Genomic DNA, 20,978 nt, shown 5'->3' on the forward strand with positions numbered 1-20,978 from the left:
GGGGCGGCTGGTGCTCGCAGGCCCCCGGCGGAAACGGGCAAAACGGACCCCTTCACGGGGCCCTGCCAGTAAATYACACCTTCCCGAGTTTCGCTGCGCTGCTGTTTTGTTTGGCCGTGTGTCTTTGCTGAGCTCCCAGCCCTCTGTGCTCGAGGGCGCTTTTGGTAGCGGGTCCTGGGGTGCCTCTACCATGTTTGCTGCGGTCTCTGGGCGGGAGCGGGCGCCTGGAGCTCCCTTGCCGCAGGATCGCTGATCAAACCCTGCTCGTCCCCGTGCGCGTGTTGCTGGAGCCAGCTGACGTTGTGTTGAGTGAGCTTTTGCGGCGGCAGGCGTGCCACCCGTGGGGCGGGGGTTCAGCTGACCCGGCTGGAGAGGGACGGGTCCTTCTGAGACGGAGGAGCCCGCCGCCTGGCCCCTGGGCAGGCACGGCACGAGCGCCGCGGCGGCTTGCTGCCGCTTTCCGCTTCTGGGCAGCGTTCGCTGGAATGCGGCAAAGAGGCGTTCTTGCCGCGCTGTGTTTGAAGTTTGCTTCCCTCTGGTTGTTCCTGGGTTGTCCCAGTGCTGGGWACTCCTCCGTGCTGGAGCTGAGCAGTTCTCACACAGTCCTGCTGGGTTTCGCTTGGGAATTGTGGATGTATTAAAAACTCACAACGGAGAGGGGGAGTATTTCCTCTCTCCTTGGTAAAAATAGTCCTTAGCTGAGAAGGAACTGGATTTCCCACAAGCTTAACTCAATGTACGGAGCGAAAATCGTCCTGCTGAGAAGTGCTTGCTGCAAGCTTGCTCCTGAGCTGCCGGAGGGTACGTGTCCAGTTCCGTCTCTAGCAGCCGAAATGCTGGGAGGAGAGCGGCTGTAAGTGCGGTGTGGGAGTGCTTTATATAAAAATCGGTTGTAGGTGAYTGTGGATTACTTTCTCTGGCAGTTTGGGGAGTTAGTCTCTGATGTCCAGGGCTAAACATTAACTGGTACCTGGGGCTGGCGTCCTTTTCATCAATGAACGCTTTTTTTTTAGTATACTGATTTTATTGTATATGAGGATTACAGGGAAAATGAGTGTTGTAGAAGTTCAGTTCAGCATTACCACTGTTTATTCAGCAACATTAATATGACAGTGTGGATAYATTAAAATTCCCTTCAGCCTTCATAGGAGAGTTGCAAAACTAGAAGACTGGTAACTTCCATTCTTATTTCTTTTACAATTTCTGACTCTGACTCCATCAATATGTGTAGTTTGAAAATACAGTTTTTATGCTTGTGTTTTTTTAGCAAGCTAGTACTTTACCTTGCTTTCTTGGCTTTGCAGCTTTGGAATACCAGGAATAGTGATATCACATGATCCTGCAGTTTTGATTTATTCTCCTCTTCCTTTTTGCTGACTCTAGCACTGGTAGCTGCGTTTGCTGGGAAGTGAGGACTTGGGTTTACATATATTGCTAGTGTTAAAGTAGACATGCTTTGCACATCACAAGAAAGGTGGAATTTTGTTTTGCTTAAGAGTTCACCTTAAAAAAAAAGTATGCTTTCTTTGAGCTCTGGATATTTATTTACAAAGTAGAGCAATTACATTGTCCTCTGTGATGTTTTATTATCCCCAAATTAGTCCAGATGCGCTTCTGTTGGACGGCTTGATGAAAAAAAACTGTGTTCTAACAGGCTGTATAGATCTGATAGCTTGAGTTGCTTGTGCTGACTCCAGAGTGTTTACAGTAAATTCACCCATACTGGAACCAGCCTTATGAAAGGTTGTTTTAGAACTGTAGTTTGATTATATGTTGCAGTACACTGTCACTCTTCTCAAATGAGCTGTTGGTGTTTTAATTAATAACACCACCTCTTAGGTGTTAGTTAATAGTGCCTTACTCCTGCAGCATGTACTAATTCTCTACAATATACCCAGTCCCAGCAGACTAGAGGGAGAAAAAAGCTTTGTCTCTTTCCTCTGTGCAAGTTGTGTCCTAACAGATATGTGACACAACATAATGGCAAAAAGTACAATTTTTCCAGGATTTGCTTAGCATATAATGCATACTTGAATCCCATTGTSATACTATGCGAGTCAAGTTGGACAGGGTACTTAAATGAGTATGTTGTCACTGTGCATGAGAAGAATTCCATATTAAGTTAAACAGTAAAGACTCAACTCTATTTTAGTCAGTAATATGCTAGCTTATCGCTTCTTCCTATTTAAAGAAGAGTTGCAGTGATAGTCTGTTGTTTCRGACCATGGCCATGAAAACATTCAAATGTAATCCTCTGACTTACCAGTTACTACAGAAATCTAAATAAAGAGTGCTTTGCAAATGGTATCAGTATAGCACCTGATTCTTACAGTCCTTACTTTCTTAGGAAGATGTGCGGTTGTTTGGATTTCCGCAGTAATTGGTTAGTTAAGACTACTGCATAGGCTCTGAAAGTGCTGCATTTACCATTAATTTGTTGCTGAGATCAGCAGTGGTGAACGAGATCAAAAAGGCTGCTTTGGATTTTTTTTTTTTTTTTGAATAAGAGGTGCAAAATCCTCTGAAGTCTCTGCTGATGGTGCATGAGYCACCTGCAGAACTGTCGTTCATGCAGTTCCAGCACGATGTGGCCCAGGGACACGCGTTGCAGCCAGCTTGGACCTCAGGAAACAAGAAGTCCGGAAGCGTTCTGCTTTTCTGTGCATGTCTTGACCTCTTCTCTGGTCCAGCTTTSTGGCATGACTCAGGGTATAGCCCAAGGAGATGGGAATGGAGGGAAGCTGGATTTTGGGTTGCTTTGATCTCTGCAACAAGGCATGGTGCTATCCAGGCTCTTCTGTCTTAAGCCAAGTTGGTTTATGATCTAAGATTGTTTTTAACAGATGAGAGGAGCCATAGGGTAGACTTGCTCTAGATTTTCCCCTTTGCCCTTTAGAGAGTTGAACAACAGGTGCAATGTGTGTCCCTACCTGCTGGGACCTGCCTGCCCTTCTGCTCCAGAAGGGCTGAAGATAGGCTTTTGYAACAGAAAACCCTGTCTGTTTCTTGGTGGCAACATTGTATTTTTATCACTTTTTCATMGTTTTCTAAGTAAATGTTAAGCCATTTTTAAAGCAATCACTGTGACTTCATCAGTTTTCATCTGTTTCCAATCATTTGATATTATGTAAATCACTTTCATATTCCATTGATTTTCCTAGGGCTGTCTAGCTGGTAGTAATAACCTCCTTGCAGAAAGAGAGCTAAGCATGTAAGAATTTTAAATGAGTTTCCATCTGGTGTTGTTTTTGGCTTAGTAACAGGAGTGTTTGCATTTTTACAAAGTAGAGAGTTTTTTTCTCCTGATAATTAAAAATTGAAAATKGAAATTTAATGATTTCCAGAGCCAGAGCAGATCTGTGCCCTTACATCAGTTCAGAGCTGAGGGGACCCAAAAGCCATCTGGACCGTGTGATGCGTGGGCAAACTGGGGGTTTTGTAGGAGCTGGTAGAGCTTCCCACCTGCTCTCTAAGCAGTGCAGCTGTCTTTCTGGGATGCTGAGCCCTTGCAAGGGAGACAGGGCAGAGATTTGTGTTTGCAGATTCTSTAGTGTGGCGATGATGATTCTGGTTTTAGCAGGGCCCTCAGAAAAGCGGACCTCCGAAAACTTTCTGAGTAATTTTCTTGACCGGGCAGGATGAGMGCCTGTCTTTTGCTGTCCTTCGGCGCTGCGTTGTGCGTGCCTCGGGGATGGCAGCAAGGCCGCAGCAGATGTTTCACCTTCCTGTCGCTCCGATGTGCTCTGGCCCGTGTGATTAGCTGCGAGTGCTTCCGCGGGGAAGTCGGATCGCTTCCTGCGGAGGATCCGTGCCTGGATGTTTGTCTGAAAGCGATGGGCAGTGATGCAGGCATCCTTGGCAGTGGATGAGACCGTTTCCTTTCGGGGTCAAGCACTGGGTCGTTCAGATATATTCTTGCTGTTGCTTCCCGCACAGGATCTGAGGGAAGTATTTATTATTTAACAGGATTTATTTGATAATGTTGCAAGTCTGTTTTCCTGGTGTTCATGTCAAAAGAGAAATAGTTGTTTCCACAGCGATTTACCAAACTTCTGTAGTAAGAAAGAAACCGATTTGTACTCAAACTGTCTGTTTTTAATGAATCTGCAATTATACTCTTTTTGTTCCATGTCCTGCCTTCTAAGAAGCCAACTCAGCAAATCTAGCAGCTGTTATATTAGTTGGTTGTTGCCAGTGCTTTTAGATGCAAGCACAATAGTATATGATGGAATTAAGCTAAGCARTTCTTTTTCCTTGGATCTATGCTAATACAGGGTTGAATTTCTTTTTCTCCAATAAGTCGTCGGCATWGAAAGGAGTTCTCACTGAGGCTTARTATGTAAAAGTTGAATTTAGATAAAACACTGCCAAGAAACTATTGTCTAGCACTAGTGCACTGATAGAAATGTTACTTGAAATACACTTAATTGCATTTGAAACCAGGTCAGTTATAAATGAATAATTTTATTGTTGTTGTTTTTAAACCTTCAGGCTTATACATGGTGTCTAGTGTATCTGACTGCTTATGGCTGTTGGCTCTATTTCCTTCCATCCTCACAATAAACAAATTTATTGTTCCTCAATTTCTTCTACAGTTAAGTGCACTCAAAGTTCTCCTCTTCAAAGGACCTGTGATTCACAGAACAGTGTGGAATGTCTAAACTGAAGATGAGAAAATGAAGATGGAAATCTTTTTTAATTCCCAGCTTCTGACTTAAGTGAGAGGTCAGTGCTGAGTGCCTTAGGAGGTGTACCTGCAAAGCTCATAAGCCATGTCAGGGTGCACAGACACGACTTGAATGTGGAGATAAGTGAGGAGGTGCTTTTGGATAAGCGAGTTCTGCTGCTTTCAGAGAAACAGTACTGTTTTTYCTGTTCTGTATTTGTTTATATTCTTAATTACTGTTATCTTGGAGCGTTAAGTGAAATCACGGCCTGTTGGAGCCCTGTGGTTTTAAGGACTCCATATAGTTCTGTAAGCTGTTCAGTTACGAGCATTGTAGAATTTAAGATGATTGCAGTTGAATCCAGTTGTAATTGAAGCCCACAGAAGATGAGTGTGTATTGGTACAGAAGCTTTTGTAGGAAGGGCGTTCTCACAGACGGAAGAGGGTCCTTTTAGCCAAATGGTTTTGAGTAGGATGAAAATTCATGTTACAGTTAAGCCAGCGAGTTACTGCTGGAAGGGACTATTCCTATTCCCTTTCTTCATCTATGTTGGGTCATATTGTCCCCCGTGTCTTTGCTAGCTCTGTTTTTGATCCAACACTGGGAGTTAAATATGAAGAAAACTGGGTCCATTCTGCTCCTTCAGAGTAGAGCTTGGAGCCATATTCTGCTGAATTCCCTATGCAAATAAGGAGCGCCAGAACTGGTGCAAGAGGAGCAGTAGGGGTGTGAAGCCTCACCTTAATCCCCAAATGGTCTGCGAGGCTCTGGGCCTATGCAGCAGTTTACAGGCGTGCCCACCAAATAGATGAGAACCCTACTGAGCAGCAGCACTCTTGAAGTCCAAATAGTCTTTCTGGGAAAAGGGAGAAGGACACCTTGCAGAGAAGGAAAATCAATGTGTACTTTTGTGACTTCACTGGGTCACAGTGAAGATACATTAGATTTTTTTTTTTTCCGGAAAAGTCAGAAATTTCTTGAGGCGTGGGAACAGGTAATCTGTTGGGGCTCTTGAAAGCTGGAATTACCCAAATTTAACAGAGACCTTGAGATGTAGTGATTATTCATCTCCATTCAGCATTTCATAGCAGGTAAAAATAAAGCTTTTTACTGTTGCATCCTTAGTATCCTGTGGGATATTGCCTTTGCCGCTGTTCTTGTTCTGTGCTTTGGTTGGCTGGTAATGCTGTTGCTTATCTTTTGCCTGTGGTGCCGGTGTGAATTCCCAGAGGTATTAGTCCCGTACGCTTTGTTTCAGATGTGGCAATGAGGCGGATGCGCTCTGTGTGCTTCCTGGTTTTATGTTCTTGTGAAATAGTGTGGCGAGGCAGGGAAGCAGGCACACGTGGGCGCAGAATCCAGTTTTCCTTCCAGCAGCAACGTGCATAATAAGCCTCAATCTGTTTGTCTTCCTCTGGCAAATTAAATATACACTAATTATCATATTGATTACATGGCGTAATCTCTTTATTCATTTTAAATTGCAGCAGTTCATTGTCATCAGTGGCTTAGGGAACTTTGACATCAGTTTGAGCTTGGGCTTTTGGAGGTATCAAAGATATGTATTAGTAGTTATTGCAGTATAGTATATTTTCTGACGGATGACTGCAGTACAGTATACATTTGATGACTCCAAATATAAAGTATTGTAGGATGCGAATGGATTTTGAGAACAGAAGGTATTAATCCTTCCCTGGTGTAACCACCAATAGTATACAGGTTTTGTGTTGTAGAAAACATTCCTGCTTCTACCAGTTTAAATTGACCACCGCATTTGGCAGCAGCTCTGACGGGCGGTTCGTGCAGTCAGGTGTGGTGCAGCCGCCTTGTCTCGGCAGAGAGCTAGGCTGTCCTGCCTGAGCTCGGGGTCTCCCTTAGCCCTGAACGGGAAGGGCTTRTCCTTTTATGCAATCCTGCATAGATGGTAGGTGCTTTGGAAAAGCCCATGGAAATAGATGGTTTTCGATTAATTAAATTTTGCTCTGTTAGAAACAGATCCTTACAGGACAACTTCCATCCTCTTAAGACACAGAGCATCATTTCCCAGAATTGCTACAGGAAAATGGTGATTCCTGACCTCTGAAGAATTGATCATTCCTGAGCTGTTTTTACCATTTCTTGATCTAAAACAAGAAACTGACTTTTAACTTGTGCAAGACTTAACTATGAAGTAGCAAAATGAGTAGGAGTCCAAACTACCCTCCCTTGAGATGCCTTGCTGTTGGGAATCGCTTCTGTTGATGGCAGTGTTAATCACTAGTGAGCTAGTGCAGTAATTACTGAAAAGACTAGCTCTGTTTAAATAAATAAAGTGGTAAGCCCTTACGTCCTTCAGTCACAGACTCTGATACATGCATTATATCTTAGTTTACAAGTCGTTCTCTTTCAGCTTTATTGTTGTTAACAGCTGTATTTCACCAAGTAGAAAGCTAAATGGATGGCTTTAGAAGACCTGCTGTTAGCTTGGGACCATTTATAGACCCTTGGTATTTTTAAGAGTCAAGATTAATCTTAACCTTAGCTTTTTGCTCAGTTCAAATGTGAGTATTGATTACCTGTTTACTTACATCACTTGAGAGATTAAATTGATATAGTAGATTGTTCTTATTAGCTAGCCTACTGGAGGGGGGGCTTAATTTATCACATAAAAGAATCTTCATACAGTTTTTTTGTTATAAAACACCTTTCCTTTATTTGAAAATGAAGGAGACCAAAAGAGCACAAAATAACATATATAGATTATGTTTGCTGATGGTAAAGCATGCTTGCATAATAGCTTTCATCAGTGGACCTGGAGATGCTTTGCAAACTTTCAACCGGCCTCTCCTAATGCTGTAAACTAGGAATTATGAGTAGGCAGCAAGTTGCGTTGCAGCAGTAGATGACAGTAGGCCTTTCCATGATCCTGCCTGCCTCATGTTGGCAGGTTTACCTCTATTTCTGAAGATTGATCCCAGCTTGCAGGGGATTTGGCATAAGAATTATTAGTCTGAGACCTCTCTGGCTTTGAGGCTTTTTGCTGATTAGCGACATGTGACTTGGTTTTTGAGCATCTGTTTGCTGGTTTGTTGTGCCTTGCCGTAGCCCTCTGGTTAGGAGATCGTGGAGAGGAGGACACCTCTAACTCAGATTTGTCTGCACAGGACACGTGGAGGGAGAGTCAGAGCCTAAAAGCAGTGTCAAGGAAAGAATTATTAATCTATCTGCAAAARTCATTACAGCTTGTCTCAGGTTGTTCAAACACACCTGTCAAGATGCTAATGGTGTTATTTGTRGTGCTCCTGTTTTCTGTAATGGTTTGCATGCCTTTTTACAGAGAGTTTAAACAGCTTATACAAGGTAAAAGTCATCTTCCAGCTTTCTGAGCTATTACTCTGTGTTTAGCCTCAGCTATGATTTCTCTTTAGCTTAGTATTTAAAGAAATCTCTTAAGTGACTGCTTCAGTTGATGTACCCAAAAATACARATGCTGGTAAGTATTAGGTAAGTTGTGACAATGCCATTTACAAAGAGTTTTTTTCTGAAGAGATGTTTATTTGTGGGAGTCTGTACTCACACAGCTGCATGGTTACAAATATTTACTTTCTTCCTTACCTGAGGTAATGATTCAGCTTCAGGAAGTCTGAGGTTTGTTGGAATTTCAAGTTGGATTTTTTTCATTTTTTATTGCTGCCCAACTTGGATGCTTCTCTACTGGGCAGCAAAAGAGGGGTGATCRTACTCATTTATTGTCAGAATAATGGAAAAGTGCAAACCTGGCTAAACTGTACTTCTTAAGAAAAGAATAAGGCTTTAGAAACATGTTAAGGCAAAAGAACCTGACTTTTTAACATTATCAAGTGATATAAATTCACTCATCTTAAAATCTCTATAATATCTTTCTGTCTTTTTTTTCCAAATGTAATCAGCGTTCCTCTGTTACCTCCAGCAGCCACCATCACTTATTCTTTTTCTTTTTGCATAAAATCTGACTGCCACCTTTAAGAATGACCTATTAAGAGGTTTATTCAGGAAAGGGCCCTATTGTATCTAGATAGGGCTGAATGTACTAAATTCTGTATCACAGAAAGTCTGCAGTAAAAAGATGTGTGTGACTTTTAGATTTTTTTTCTATTGTTTTATTTACTAAGATTTAGGAAAGGCTTTGCTTGTGTAATGGACAAATACAGAAGAAAAGTTTTTTTTTCAACAGTCCTTTGAAGGAATTGCATTTGTTGCAATTATGCAAAGGCAATATGTCATTCCAAACTTGTACGGAATCTCGTATCTTCATCAGGAAGAGAGAGACTTTGTGTAAATTGAGTCAAACTATGCCATCAGTCATACTTCACATGTCAGAAAATTGGTGCTAATTTTAAAGTGACAGTTGCACTTTTTCTATGTAATTATTGTTTAAAACCAACCAGCACTTGTTTGGAAAAGGCAGACTGATACGTTGTGTACTTACAAGCAGCTACTCACCGTTTTAATACAATGTGGAGGTTAAATCTCAAGGAATAAATTTTGAAAAAGTTGCTGTACGGAGATTTTAAATATGTGTTGTCTTACGTGTTTAACTATGTCCATATTTCTTAGAAGATATAACACTGAAGCAAGAGATCCTGTCTACAACTGTGCTGGCAGCCCCTGCATCAGCAATACAAAATAGCTGCAGTAACTGGCAAGCTGTAATAGAGAAAGAAAATAACAGTAGTTAGATTTCATGATRTTTAGTCCCGAGTTGTGAATTCTACTTTTTTTTCCTCCTATATGACCTGGAGCTTCTTGTGTTTTTGTTTCTTCATTGTTTTAACCTTAAGAAAGCGGTTAATGCCGTGGTCTCCATTGGTTAGGCTGCCATTAAAGCCCATGGTCCAAGGCATGTCGGTTTATAATTTGTTGAATGGCACTGGAGGCCTGGAAAGAGTCGGAAAGTGCAAGTATAGCACCGGCCCAGAATCTCTCCTGCTGAGACCGCCTTGCACATCTGCTGGCACGTAAGCGGTCTGCGAGCAGACTTCAGAGAAATTCTGGGAATTTCAAAAGCAAACAAACTTGGAGGAGAGCGGGAACGTAACCTTGGCTTTTTACATCCTTYAGAAGATGTCCCTTCCCCAGTTTTTTGTCTGTTGTAGTGTTGGTGTTAATCTGTCCCGAACTTACTAAAGTGAAGAGATGTTTTGGCTTGCTTTATTTATTTATTTTTTTCCTGATAGTCTGTCTTTTTAGAGAAGCAGAAAGCATGACGTAAGGGATGTGCACAGCAGAAACAACGAGCCTTGTTTCCGGTAATTAGAAGTATTCTGTGCTAAGCGGGAACGGATGCAGTTCTGGCAAGGTCGACTGCAGCCCGGACGCTGCTTCCACAGCCGCGCGCAGGACCCGTGCGCYGGGCGAAAGCAGCTCCTGCCCTGGCCTTGCTGCCCGGCTCACCTGGCACAGCGCTAACGTGCCAGGTGACTCAGTTAACATTTATTTCCCCTCTTGGAGTCTGTTCCTTTTAAGACATCATGCTAAAAACCTTTGCTTGGCTTACACAAAGCGCAGTCACTTCCTCCCCTGGCTGCCAGGATTCACTGAATTAGCCCAGTTACATTTTGTGGGTTTTACAGAATTTTTGTAAGCCCTTGAGACTCTTGAAAGGAAAAGGAGGCAGCTGCTTGTGTCTCTTCCTGTGTTCCTTATCACTCATTTATTGCATGGAATTGGGAAGAGAAGCTGCTGCTGCTGCTTTTTGCTCTGTAAGCCTGAAGTGCACCTTTCACTTGGGTGCAACTAGGGATACTCGTGTCTTCTAGTGAGTATGGGAGCTTTTGTGTTGTATGTACATAATATTGGGTATTTTCCACTGTTTTGGTACAGTGAACATGCAAAAAAATGAGTAGCAAAGCTTGTGTCTGCATTGGTTGCTATATGGCAGTAAATGGGCTTTTTAAACAATCCTGTACATTAGGATTTAAACATACTTGCTTGTCTTATACTAATTGTGCCCCCCCCCCTTTTTTTTTTGGTAACGTAGAAATAATTTGAGTTGTTTCCTGTTAGCTTTTGAACTCTCTTAAAGATAGCTTGTCACTAATGTTCAAAGTACAGACAGAAACAGGAGTAATTGGAAAGATTATTAGTAACACCCCAGAAGGTAAGGTGGCAGATGACTAGTAGCATGAATGTACTTGAATTATTAAAGTGTCCGTTTTAAATACACATCTGTCTTGCAGTCTTTTATGGAGGATTCTTTTTTTTTTTAAGATTTGATAGTTGACAAATGTGTATGTAACTGAAAAGGAATGTAAAAAAAATCACTGGTGAATAAGCAGTCATGCTGCTTGTGGGTAATGATGAGATTAACCCTTGAGAAACAAATTGAATTCCTGCCCCACCAGAAAGCATAAGCCTGGCCCAGCTTTTATCTGGAGAACTTGTGGCTTTGAAACCTGCCTTCAGCCGCTGCCCCACAGGGCTCAGGGTGAGGAGRGGGGTGGCAGCGGAAGAGGGAGGAAGGCGGTGGTGGGACAAGCTGCGGGGAGGGCAGGCTGGGGAGGGTTGCGCTTGAGTTGGCATCGGCTGCTGCCGTGTGTCCTGTCAGCGCGCGGTTTTTATGGGTCTGCGGAGCCAGTCTGTAGGCCAGCTGCTGCCGAAAGGGACAGTTGGCCTTGGCCGGCAGAGATGTAAAACTGTGCCCTTCGGCGAAGCCTTTCACCGTGGCGGCTGAGGAGCAGCCCCATTTCCTTGCACTTCTGCAGCTGGAGTCATGTGGAGCAATTCCCAGAGCTTGAAGTCACCACTGCACGTTTGTACTCAAAGTTCAACTTGTTCAGCCTGGGACTTTTTATTCCATTTCAGTTCTGCCTGCGTGAAATTAGAGATGTTTCCAGTTTATGGCACATTTTAAGTTTATATTGTGTTTAGTAGAAGTACTAACTTTCCCCATCATTACTGACTATGGAACAAAGTTGAAGACTCAACATAGGTTGACTTTGCGCATGTCTAAAATATGCATGTGAATAAATATATATATATGTGTGTGTGTGTTTTATATGACATATATAGATGTTTTCTAAAAGGCACTCTTAGAGCCATTGGGTCTCTTGCCATTAGGTGTGCATACATGAGTAAACTGGGAACAACAGGAAATCTTCCTCTAGGGCTGTGTGGACTTCAGCTCGGGCTGTACTTGCTCCCTTCTCATAGGATTTTCTAGCAACTTCTAACAGCTTTTAGGTTTTGAAGTATCTGATAGAGTTTTATGATCTGATTTTCAGGTGGTCACGCTTTCAACTGTCCATGTTAAATTTTGATATTATTGTGGTCAGTGACTTTATTCTCAAAGTTGTTGTTCAGCACTTGTACTCAAACAAATTCTGAGACCTCTTAGAGGTGGGATATAGAATTAAAATATTTTTAAGGTGAAACATTTTGTGGATTTTAAGCTCCAAAAGAGTTTCAAAAATTTTTTTTTTCTAGTTGTAGCAAGACAATCTGAGTTCTGTGAAATCAGTGGCTAAATTACAGTTATCTACTGGAGGTTTCCATGGACCTTTCCGTCAGTACTGCATCTCAGCTTGTTCTGGCTGTTACATGCTTCATGTCTTGTTGTGGCGTGCCTTCCTTCCAATTTTTAATTTTATAAAACCTGTATCTTTGTCACAGCATAGTCGGAGAGGATCAATACGTAGAAAAGCTCCAGAACATTTCTGTCACTGACAGCAATTGCTCTCAAGTTTCCAGTTGTTATAGGCACTCATTTAATAAGCTATCAAGCCTCTGCATCTCTACTGAAGAGGTTACATTTTTGCTTTGTTGATTAACTTACTGTTTTGAATAGGTTTATAGCCTATGGCTGTTGCTGACCCTAAATTCCTGCAGGATTCCTCCAAGCAAAGTGCTAAACATAGTTTACATTCTTGATACAGTACAACTGGGTGTGTTGGGAAGTGGTAGGCACTAAGACAAAACACTGCCGTGCATATTTAGGATTTTTTATTATTATTATTTGAGGAGGGGAAAAACCTCAGCGTTATTCTGTGTTAGATTTAATTTGGAAGCACAATGTTGATTGAGATTATTCTTATTGTGGTTATCTCCCTCTATTTCTATTTAGTTTGGTTGGTTCTGTGTAAACTGGAGAACCTGGGGAAAAAAAAAATCCATGTGCTTTTCTGGAATTTAGATTTATTTCAAATGTAGGAATAGAAGGCGATTTTAATCTTTTCTGGCTATGACTACAGGTATAAGTGAACTAGGACAAAGGGACATTAGGATGAATTTTTGTTAGCTGTTTTTGTTGCTTTCTTTTGAAGCATCTGGTAGTTGCTACTTTYGAGTCTGCTCTGACATGGTATTTCCTGTGTTTTTAAGAAAGTGGCTGCGGCAATTTATAGGATGTTTTACTGTATACTCAAAACTATTGTTCTAGCATATTAACTTAGGTAGTCTAAATTTTTGATCTTGATGTGAACTGTAAATATAACAATTTCGWAGCATAATCAAGTTATTTATAATGTCCTATATGACAATTTCCTTCCAGTTCATGGAGTTCATTCAGAAAGTTTCTGCTTAAACAAAGACATAGCTGCGCTCTGTGTGTGAGTTTACAAGAACTCTTGCTAATAAAATCAACCTCTTAAAACCTTTGGAATGGAGAACTTGGGAAGAACTTGAATGAGCATGCTTCTGGCTCAGGAATAGAGTTATTAACTACTCTGCAGGCTTCTTGTTGTTATTTAGTTAAATAAAAATGCATTTTAAGTGTCTCTGTTTTGAAAGAGCTTCCTGATCAAGTAACTGCATTTCCAAGTTTGTGGTTTATTCTTTTGTTTTATTTCGAGGGGTTTTGGAGTGGGGGAGAATTGCACAGATAAAATGAAAAAAATCACATTGGAATTTTTTTATTCATCTTAGGAATAGTTGCCACATCCTGACTTAAGAGCATGTAGTGGTTTTTTGGATATGTAGTCACATGTGAAGAGTAAGTGAATTGTAAGTGACTACTGAGAGATGTTAAAACAACGCAGAGACGTTGAAGGCTGTCCTTCAGCATGTAGATCTCTGAACGGCATGTTTTGTTTGTGACTTAATTGAAATGACTTTTCTATTAAGAAAGTGCGTGTGTGTAAAATGGTAGAGCTTGGCTAAATTTAGAGGAAAATACTTTCAATGCCCATGGGACTGTTTTGGGAAGCTCTGAACAATTTACTGCAGAGGTTTGGTGAACGCTCTTTGGAAGTCAAAGTAATACTTTGCATTGCTCTTAATTTATTTGCTCTAGATAAAAAAACCCCAAATGTGTAATATGTAAACAGCACATCTGTCTATAATTAACAAATATCTTGTCATCTGATAGTCAGTTATCCTTGGAGGTACTTATCCTTTAGGTAATGGTTGTCTTGACTTTTCTGTAGCTGATGATTTTGTATCAGTTTGTGCTCTTATTTTCTATTCTGTGGAATGTGTACATCCTTTTTCCATTTTTTATTGCAATATTTAATCTTTTTTTTCCTCTTGAGTAAAATTCTTCCAGTAGTGACCTCAAATTTGTCAAAACCAAAAAGAAATTAATACTAAAAATAGGATTGCTTAGAAGTTTTAATCTCTTAGCTGATGTTCTGACACAGTAGGAAGATATACATTTGATTTTTTGAAAATGAATAAAACATTATTTTATTTCTGTCAGGTTATTGCTTGATTTCCTACCTCTGATAGGGAGATCAGTTAATGGTGGAAATACTGTATAGCATAGTATCCTGCAGCCTTCACTAAAAAAGGATTATCTAAATATCTTTACCTTGGTGATAATTGTGAGATCAGAGCTGCTCTGTTTTTCATCTGCCTTACTTCCTTAAAATATCAACATTAGGTGGTGAGTCAGCAAAGATGATTAATAAAGGAATAGGCTAAATTAGGATTTTTCCATCAACTACTAGCTATTCTGAGCAGGAAATAATCCCAGCACTTGCTCATCCTGTTTTATTTAACAAACTTATTTAAGTTGTTGTATTTGAGAAAATGAAGATGAGACAGGTCAGATAGTTACAATGACTCTGGCTTGGTTTCTGCTAAGCCTATATGGATAAGATATCCCAAATCCTCCATAGGTTTGCATAAAATGTTTTACAATGTGAAAGAAATAGTTGTATAGTCTTTTGGTTGGTTGGATTTTTTTTTTCTTTTCCTAGAGCTGGTATGACTGAAGCTTGTAATGAAGAGGAGACGATTTCTTTATACAGCTAAGCAGCTGCTTTGCAAAAAGTTCTGACTTACGTCATTCTGGTGTGCAGAATCAGTGTGAGCAGCTGACTCAAATCCAGATTTCACTTCAATTTTGCAATGCGCTTTTAATAACCTGCCTTTCTGCAGGCAAGGCCACAGGTTAAGGCTGAGTGAGGCTCCATCCTTAATTCTTCCTTGTTTAGCTAATGCGCTGTGAAATTGTTGTCTTTGAGCTCAATGGTAGGAAAGTACATCTCTTAGGAAATGTAAGCAAAGAGCTGCCTTGTTGGAAAAATGGTATTTCTGGCTTAGTTTGTGGAGCTCTTCAGTTTGAACAGATGAGGTAATATCTTAGCATCCTCTTGTGAGAATATTTTGCATTTCTGTTTGTGTCCCTATTTCTTTTGCAACAAGTCATCGTGTTTTGCTGGGTTTTGCCTGTTAATGTATGTGCAGAACAGGAGATGGAGAGAAAATACCCAAAGAAACATATCTCTGCCCTGGAGGGCGAAGGATAAGTGAAGCTAAAATGCTGCTCCCGTATCCCATGGGTATGATATGTGGCAGAGTGACTCCATCTCCTGCATTATTCATTGCCGTTGGCTTCTGCTGTGACGTGGGTGTTCATCACGTGAATAGTAGTGCTKTGGGTTGCTGCAGAAAAGGTGTGTGTGACCTGAATGCTCATCCTCCACAGGTCTTTCTCTAAGTGACAGATACAGCCTGGTCTGTGTGTCTGCCAAAAATCATGAATCCTATGGGACGCTTCTCTCAAACAGCATCTGGATGACATCTTCGGTTGCTTCCAGCCCTCGCGGTTGCTCTCTGTCACATACCTTAGCATGAATTTTCAGGCCTTCAGTTCCTCCCTTAAAATTTGATACCTGTATGAAAACAAATTTTACTTCCTAACATGTATTTGGAGAGTGGTTCAGTGGGCTGAGCGGTACCCCATTTTGTGGGCTGTTAAGAATAAGATCTCTGAGAGAGATTTYGGGCTGCTTTGTTTTCAAATGTCAGTTAAAGCTTCTTTATTTACACTTTTTTTTTTCATTCTCTTCATCTCGGCCACTTGGGCATTTTCAAGGCACTCTTGTTTTGCTACTTAAATAGTAACAGCAGATCGTGCTTTGGGGTTTTGTGGGCTCTAAAGCTTGGGTCGGGAAGCATGAGCAAAAGGAAAATATATCTTGGTTGCCATCCACTGGGAGGAAAACACGTTGCAGTGGTTGCATCTGCTCTGTGAGTTGGTCTTCAGCTCTGCATGTCCCTTTGTGCGTTATGCTGTGCTTCTGGCATGATAACCCAGAAACGGTGAGCCTCAACTGAGGTGTTTTCTTGGGCAGTTTTGCAACAGCAATTGTTTGTCTGTTTTTTTGGTTTTTTCAGTTGCAAGTGCAATAGCRGGCATGGTCATAGGGGTGCTGGAAACTGGAGAAAAGGGGTAGATTTAGGGACAGAAATAGGAGAGAGAGTTTTCTACGGTTCAGGGGAAGTTCACCACACTGCAAGCTGCCTGCTCAAGAAAACGTGGGAATATATATAGGAGGTTCCTATGCTCTCCTCCTTTTCCTTCCACCTACTGAAGCCTCTGCATGACTTGATTCTGCCTGTTGCACTTGCAGGATTTCCTGTTTTAATTTAGAGGGTTAATCCCTTGTTGYGGGGCAGGAACTTGGCATGTGGCAGCCCGGCAGGTAACGCGTTCACCTGGACAGAATTGCAGTGTGGACAGTAAAACAGTCAGTGGTTTTACCGCAGAAATATGAGGCCAAAAGGGTAGGTAGCAGTAAGCACTAGGTAAGAAGCTTAAAGTAAATAGTGAATGAAATTGCAGCACAGATACTCAATGGGAGGAATATAATAAATGGCTCATATTGATGCTATAGTTAGAGCAACAGGAGAAGCTATTTGAATAGCAAAATCTTCATGTTGCTGTGGGTATGGAACACAGCTGAGAGATTGCTATTATAACTGGAGCCTGTCACAAAGGTTTAACACCATTAGTATATTATTTTTGTATGTTGGATATATGTGTTGAGGCTGAGGACCAGGACAGCAACCATGTTTCTGGAACCGCTTCTCATCTTGAGTACTTGGTTCAGCTATAAGAAGCTTACTTACTAAACAGTTGAAATATTAATTCCCCCAGGCTCTAATGCTATTTTATTTCCATAATTGGTTTTGCTATATTTGATTTATGGGCAGCTGTGGAAGCAACATCAGTGTGAGACCACTTTGATTCCTTGCATGAGACCTGGCAGGACCAGGTGAGCTGGAGCCAGTACCAGATTTTGGAAAATGTTTGTTGCTCTGAGATACAGAAGTTGAATTCTGATAGGGGTAAAACTTGCAGCCAGAGGATGAGAATAWCGCCCTGACATTTGGAAATAGTTATGGTGTGTGAGGAGATCTGTGTAAATACCTAGGGGGAAGGAGGGTGGTGCTTGCCAGAATGAAAATGCAGACTTGATTCAGAGTAGCTTGAAATGGAAGTTTTCTTCCCTAATATTTTTCAAGAAGCCTAGTAGTCTCAGCAGTAGGGATTGGAAGGTCATTTCCCAGAGTATTTTTTTAAACCAGGAAGGGGAAGAGTGGGACAGTGGGACCCCCTCCTGCAAATACTGGTTGACTTAACATCCTAAGCTTGTTTGTTGCATTTTTCACAGCTCATAAATAAGTGCCGTTAGTGTTTCACTGTTTTAGCCACTAATTGTGAAAGAAATGTTTCTGAATGGAAGGAAATAGAATGGGAAAAGTGAAAGGCTTACTCTCCACAATCTTCCTGACCTTCAAAAATTGTGCTCCAAGGATTTGGGAAGGTTAAATACCATTTAAATGTTGCTCTTTTCCTTTCAGCCCTCTAGGGCAGTAAGTGCATAAATACTTTCTGTGGATTTGGCAAAAACTGCTGTCAAAAAAGCCAGGGTATTTTTCCAGACAAAAAAAGGTACATACTAAAAATGCCAAGAAATTCTTGAGGCTGTGACAGCAGCTTTCTCCCCCACACCCTCTTTAATGACTCTCTTACCCTTCATTATGTCAGGAAAATCCTTCACATGTGTCAAACTGAAGTGCAACTTGTTAATATGCTTGCTGGGGTTCTTGTTTTAAGAAAATAATCATTTCTGTTTGCTTGTTCTGTTTTGAATTATTTCCAAAGTTAGGCCCCTAGAAATGGCAAAACAAAACTCGGCTCTTCTCCTCCATTCCCCAAACAAAAAATGCAGCAGCTGCTGTTCCCAGGGCAGTTGTGTTAGACTTACCAGGGCGCTGTGTAATAGACTTGAGTTAGAAATTGATAACATACTGTCCAGAAGGAAAGAAAGAAAAAATTCATCCCTAAAATAGATGACYGTACTGTGCTTATTAAGTTTTGATGACATATTGGACTTTTTCCATTCTTCTATTTTTAAATTGGGGGATGAAGTGGAAATTTTCATTAAGAAAGATGCAGCGAGATCCTGCACTTTCTGTTTAAAAGGTGATTTGAGGCAGAGTTCCCAAATCGGTAACAGAAACGTAGCATACCTGTGCGTCTGGGGAGGGAACTGCGGTATGAGAACTCTATCAGTTTTATAACTTTACTGTATGCTGAATGCTGCACATCTATAATATCCATAAGTTCTCCTGCATAAGTTCATAATTGTGCTTTAATTTTAAGAGCACAGAAGTCAGGAAATCCATAGTTATCGTTCCCAGAGCAACTGTATCCCTGCCATCCCGCACGGTACTGCTGTTACACCCGCCCGGGTTCCTCCCCGCGGCAGGCGCCTTTGCAGGGTGCTGGGAGCACGTAGCCGTTATTATAAAAGATACAGGAGGAGCGATGTAATCCTTAAAACTTGTGGTGTTCCCTAATGCTAACAGATGAGGCTGTTTTCCCACCAAGCATGCTCCTGAGGGGTGGAAGCGGGAGATGGTCCGTTGCTGGCCATGGAGACGTCGCAGCACCGACCTCCTGCAGCCCAGGCTGGCCGCCGTCTGCCGGGGCCGTCGGGGCCACCGGAGAAGCAGCCGCCCTCCGGGGAAGGGGGGAGCTGATGGGCGATCTCTTTTATTTTGTCAGAAACACTTTCTAGACTAAACGGATTTAAATTGGAGAGTGTTTAAATCAACAGATTTGTCTGCACATCTGAAGATCTTGCTGGAAACACTTTGTCTAATTTGAAGGCAAGAACAAAAATGAAATTTCRTTGCTGCAAAACATTATACCGTTTGTGTAATATGTGCTTCAGAGAAAAGAATTATTGAGGCATAAAATCTGTGTCAGTACTGAGTGACTCCTGGTTAAGCTTGGCCACAGAAAACCTGCCTCTTTTCTATTTAAGCTAGGCTTAAAAGCTCCTTAATAAAAGCAAGGAGGTTGAAGAGGACAAAAATCAAACCTGATAACCTTCTTCCCTCCTGGCTAGAAGCAGCCAGTCATGAGCACAGTCTGCAGTGGGGGAAAAAGCTGCAGCRATTGCTATCTCAGCAGATTCTCGCTTAACCTCAAGGAAGCGGCATTGGTCTGAGGGTCAGAAATGAGAAACCAGTGAGGAGCACGGGTCAGGTGGAAGCCTTGCTCCGTTTTGAGGAGCCTGCAAAGGTTCGTCCCCGCATCCCGGCGGTGGGGACGGCTCCCAAACTTCCTCTTTGCCAGCTGGTGTTTTGTGCTTGTTGTTAGGTTTGATTTTTTTTTTTTTTTGTTTCTTTAGTTGACATGCGGGAGATCACGTCACGCACTGGCGTCTGTAAGGTTAATCCTTCACACTTGTGCATCTCCGCTGCCTTTCTGTACGTATCGCTTGGACCAGCCAGTGGTTTCTTTGAGCTAACTGTAGCAGTGTGTTCCTACTTTGTCATCTGCGGGTGTTCAATGTTGCTAATTCATTTTCTGTGGAGGATATCACTGCCTGCCTGTTGTCTGCCTTCTAATTTACTGCTTTTAATGAAGTCCTAAATGAACTATTCTAATTTGCATAGGTCAAGGAGACTGACCTTGCTGCAGTGCTGGATGTCTGCGGTTTTATCTGGGAGGTTAAGATTTGTAACCAGGAATAATACAAAATAAATAAGCCTTCCTTTCTCCAGTCCTCGATGATTGTTTATGAATTTGCCAGCTTTGGAAGTGTTGCAGGCAATGTGTTAAAAATGAGGGTGGAGAGGTGGATGAGTAGTGCAGGGTATGGAGAAAGGGAAGGGCTACACGGACAAATATTCTCAGCTGGAAAATGTAACACCCTGGGCATGCAGTAGCACTGTCTCAGGAATTTATGCCACAGCTACTAGTATCTTGTTGGGTTTGAGGTCAGATGTGTCTTTRCTCCTGCTAGGAAGAATTCCCACAGGTGCTTTTAATGGCTCTTGTGTAATTCCCCTTTCTCCCAGAAGCTGTGATTTAACCACGTTTTATCCCYTATCTACACTGGATGGGCGGAAAARGGCTRTAAGCAGTTTTGTTTCATAAGGGAGGCACTTCTGGAAAGTCAACAATGTTGCGAAAATGTCGCTGGCTGAGGCTGAAGGTAGTGGTGGGAGATTTCTACCTGGGCGGCCTGCTTCTTTCCCAGAGGACTTAGTTATTCCTAACTTCAAAAACTGTATTTTGCATTTCAGGCCTTAGTGTTATCTTCTGATAGGAAAAAGCTCCCTGTCAGAACTGGTTGCTGAGCTTGTCTTTGTTTGGATCAAAATTTTGTCTTGTTCCAAAGATATAAAATTCAAGTTGTTACTCTTTTTTTTTTTCCATTTTTTTTCTTTTTTTTTTAACTGGGTTAACCAGTGTTTGCAGTTACACAGGGCTTGGTCCAGAGCAAATGACGTTTCATTTATAGGAAGAGGGCTAACCACAGAAACAGCCATCCTGGCACAGGTGTATCCATCTGCATGACTGTTTATCTCGCAAAGAATCCCCTTGAAATTGTAGAGAAAAAAGAAAGATAGCATGTGTGCCCATTCTGGGGAGAAGACTGGAGCTTAATACTTACCCCAGAAGGTTTTGTTTGTATACAACCTGTGGAGCTCAGAGATGGAAGGCAATCATTAGTTTCTTGAAGTTTTCCTGGTAGATAAATGTTAACGTAATGTGTGTTTTCTCTCCTCCTCTGTCCCCCCCCCAGTACTGATTCCCTGTTGCA

The 20,978-nt window shown here is 41.7% G+C and overlaps 1 protein-coding gene across 10 annotated transcripts in view; it reads left to right on the forward strand.

The window, feature by feature from the left end:
• The first annotated feature begins 474 nt into the window (after positions 1-474).
• APBB2 (amyloid beta precursor protein binding family B member 2) overlaps positions 475-20,978 on the forward strand; it is a 153,148-nt gene continuing 132,644 nt past the window's right edge. For 8 of the 10 annotated variants that reach the window (XM_085322697.1, XM_085322701.1, XM_085322699.1 and 5 more), the window contains exon 1: positions 475-801. The gene's annotated coding sequence lies outside the window, so the exon portion shown is untranslated. Of the gene's footprint in view, positions 802-10,389; positions 10,445-20,978 lie in introns of those variants that run through there. The other 2 variants (XM_085322702.1, XM_085322693.1) reach the window with 2 other exon arrangements.

The sequence above is a fragment of the Rhea americana genome, unplaced genomic scaffold, assembly GCF_003343005.1.
Source record: "Rhea americana isolate MKP2758 unplaced genomic scaffold, rheAme1 scaffold_8, whole genome shotgun sequence".
Lineage (NCBI taxonomy): Eukaryota > Metazoa > Chordata > Aves > Rheiformes > Rheidae > Rhea > Rhea americana.